The sequence below is a fragment of the Octopus bimaculoides genome, chromosome 14 (assembly GCF_001194135.2).
Source record: "Octopus bimaculoides isolate UCB-OBI-ISO-001 chromosome 14, ASM119413v2, whole genome shotgun sequence".
NCBI lineage: Eukaryota > Metazoa > Mollusca > Cephalopoda > Octopoda > Octopodidae > Octopus > Octopus bimaculoides.
This window is the reverse complement of record NC_068994.1, coordinates 37,577,973-37,581,626: the sequence shown is the minus strand read 5'-3', so window position 1 is coordinate 37,581,626 and position 3,654 is coordinate 37,577,973. Positions and strand designations below refer to the sequence as shown.

At 40.1% G+C, this 3,654-nt stretch overlaps 1 protein-coding gene across 2 annotated transcripts in view; it reads left to right on the top strand.

Moving 5' to 3' along the window:
- LOC106875855 (protocadherin beta-15) overlaps window positions 1-3,654 on the top strand; it is a 126,131-nt gene that overhangs the window by 56,542 nt on the left and 65,935 nt on the right. The gene's annotated exons all lie outside the window — the stretch shown is intronic.

Below are 3,654 nucleotides of genomic sequence, written 5' to 3'. Positions count from 1 at the left end.
CACACACACAAACACACACACACACACACACACACACACACACACAGGTGATGTCAATAGAGCTGGTAACATACAAAATTCCCAAATACATGGTATAAAGTTGTTGACATTAGGAAGGGCATCCAGCTGTAGAAACCATGCCAATGTAGACATTGCAGTATGATGCAGTCCTTGGAGCTCTCAGATCTGCTCAAATTGCCAAACCCATGCCAGCATGGAAAATGGACATTAAATGATGATGATGATGGTAGACATATATATATATATATATACACACACACACACACACACACTCACATACATACAGATAGATAGATATATAAATAGATAGACAAACAGACAGACAGACAGACAGGTAGATAGATAAAGAAATAGATGCATGAGTCTTTGCATTTGTATCTCTCACTGCTTCAAAAACAAATGTTGGTTGGTTTACATCCACGTAACTTAGCAGTTCAGCAAAAGAAACAAATAGAATTAGGGGTCGATCTAATTGACTGTCTTCCTCCCCCAAAATTTCAGGCCTTGTGCCTAAAGCAGAAAAGAATGCTGGAACACCACCAATGCCATCACTTTTGCAATGGTCATTATTTTGTGATTAACTTTTTGTGAAGGAGGGAGTTCGATACTCCTGCCCTCTTTTGCATCTCTTGCCATGATGTAGGTTGATTTGGAACCTTGAACAGCAGGAAGTCAAGCTGTTTCTTGAAAACAACTCCCCCTACTCCATGTAAATCTCTCAGATGTTTTGGCAAGGCATTAAATAGCTGTGGGCCCATGAATCTCAAATCAGTACATGGTCCTCATTCTAGATGGGATGGCTGGAATCTTTGGAACAGTGCAGTGACCTCCAGTATGAGGGCTGGTATAGCTCTTAATGCCAAATTTTGCTGCCAACCCCTCAAGGATCTTCCATACATATATCACTGCATATCTCCCATATATCACTGCATATCTCTAGGGAGTAGAATCATAGCTCAGCTGTTCCATTGATGCAATTTTCCTGGTGTAGCACTGCTAAACCACCACAAGTTCAGCTATTAATTTGACACTGTGGAATGGTCGTTCCTGAGAGCAGTAGTCCAGATGGCTAAGGACAAATGTATGCATACATATATGCTTAGATATGTCTTGCAAACAACTCGCACATGCAAGTGCTACCAGTCGAGAACTCCGCATACCGGAAGCCAGCAAGTGTATGGGGTCATCAGGAGAGAATGCACGTCGTTTCGGGGCCTACCTCTCGACGGCATCAATCCGCACCGCCCCCCCCCTCACTGATATGAGGCCCCGCTTGCTAGATCAACTGGTTATTAAAAACAAAGCTCAATATTTCTCTAGCCATCGCTCATCGTCTCTTTTTAATAATAGAGGCACATTTTAGACTTAGGTCCCTCATGGGTCCTAAGACCCTCAGGGCTGGAGCTTGACTCAGTTTCTGCGACATATAAGTGGTTAAGATTACAACATTCACCCTTAACTTTCCATCTTTTACTGAAACTCATTATAGTTGGGTTGAATGAAGCACTGTGAAATGAAATGTTTTGCTTAAGCAAACAATGAACTGCCCAGTCTGGGGACTGAAACCACAATTTTACGATCATAAGTGCATCACCCAAACCACTAGGCCATGTGCATTCATGCAAACACATATGAACATATTTATTCATGCAGATGTTCATATACATTTACATGATATACACACACACACACACACACACAAACACACACACACTCACACACACATGCATACAAACATACACACACAGAGACACATTTGTACAAGGAGACAGAGACATGCATGCACACACACAAACAAGCACACACACACAAATAGAATCATATGCACAAAGGCACAGATACACACACACACACACACATACAGATTTCTGCATGCACACACAGACACAGAGACATAAATTCAATGACTCAATGAGGCAGACACAAAGATATACTGATACACAAACACATTGTTAATGTTACGTGTGTATCAGTAAACCATTACATGTGTATGTGCATGTGTGTATATGTGTGTGTGTGTGTGTATAGGTGAAACTTTGTAAATGGCTGTTAATATGTGTGTGTGTGTATTTTTGCATACACCTGTATGTTTGTATGTGTGTATCTATGTGTAGGCATATGTCTGTTCAAATGTGTTTGTGTGTATGTGGTGTGTGTACATGTATATGTCTGTTTATGCTTGCATGTGTGTGTGTGTGTGTGTGTGTGTGTGTGTGTGTGAGTATGTACATGTATTTGTGTGTTTGGAACTGCATATGCAAGTATTTCTGTGTACATTTAGTCACTGAATGGGACAAACACACAGACACAGATAAAACTATTAATGTGCGCATGCACAAACACATACACACATACACACACACATACACACACACAGACTCACGCATGCATACACACAAACACAAAAGTGTACATATACACACATCTACTCACACACATACTCACACGTGTCCTATCTCACATATAAACACAAGCATTCTCTCACTTTCTTTCTGTCTTTCTCTCTTTCTTTCTTACTTTCATTTGTTCTTTCTTTTGTTCTCTCTCACATGCACATGCACACATACACACACACACGCACATAAACATATGCTCTCACAAACGCCAACATGCACACATACACCACACTTACACTCACACTCACACACACACTCGCACACACACACACACATATAACAAGTGCATTCTCTCTCTCTCTCTCTTTCTCTCTCTCTTTTCTCTCTCTATCCCCCCTTTCTCTCTCTCTTTTTCTCTCCCCCCTTTCTCTCTCTCTTTTTCTCTCCCCCCTTTCTCTCTCTATTTTTTTCTCTCTCCCCTCCCTCTTTCTCTTTCTCTCTCCAACACACTCACACACACACAAGTACATACTGAATAGAACGAACACACAGACACAACAAATTCTGCACATGTGCATGTATACTCTCTCATGCACATGCAAGCACAACATACGTGCTCTACAAATTCATTCATAATAGAACAAACACACAGACACACTTAGAATCATGCACACACACATTTAGACAAAAGATCACTGAGACAGACACACAGACACACATTGCTAATGTCCCAACTCTTTGTGTGTGTGTGTGTCTATGGCTACCTTCTTAAACTTTGTTTTGTCATTGGACTATGGCCATGCTGGGGTACTGGCTTGGTGGGTTTTAGTTTTACACATTGACCTTGACACTAATGATTTATGTCTGATTCTTATTTAGCTGGTCTCTTTTGCTGAACTGCTAAGTTGCAGGGATGTAAACAAAACAAAACTGGTTGTCGAGCAGTGTCAGAACAACACTGAAGCACATGCATATATATCTTCATACACACATACACACACAAATATATGCACATGTGTATATGTACATGTGTGTATGTATATGTATATGTATATGTGTGTGCGTGTGTGTGTGTATACATATATATGTTGTCACCTTATTAATATATACCATTCTCATTTTCCATATTTTTCCCTCCTATTTGTCTCTGATGACAGAATATCCCATACTCAGGGATATCCAAGAAACAGCTGTAAGATTTTGAATGTCTTCCTATAATAATACTGTATATGACTTGAGATGTTTGCCTTGCTTTAATGTTTGCTGTCCTGTTTAACAATTATATATATATATATAT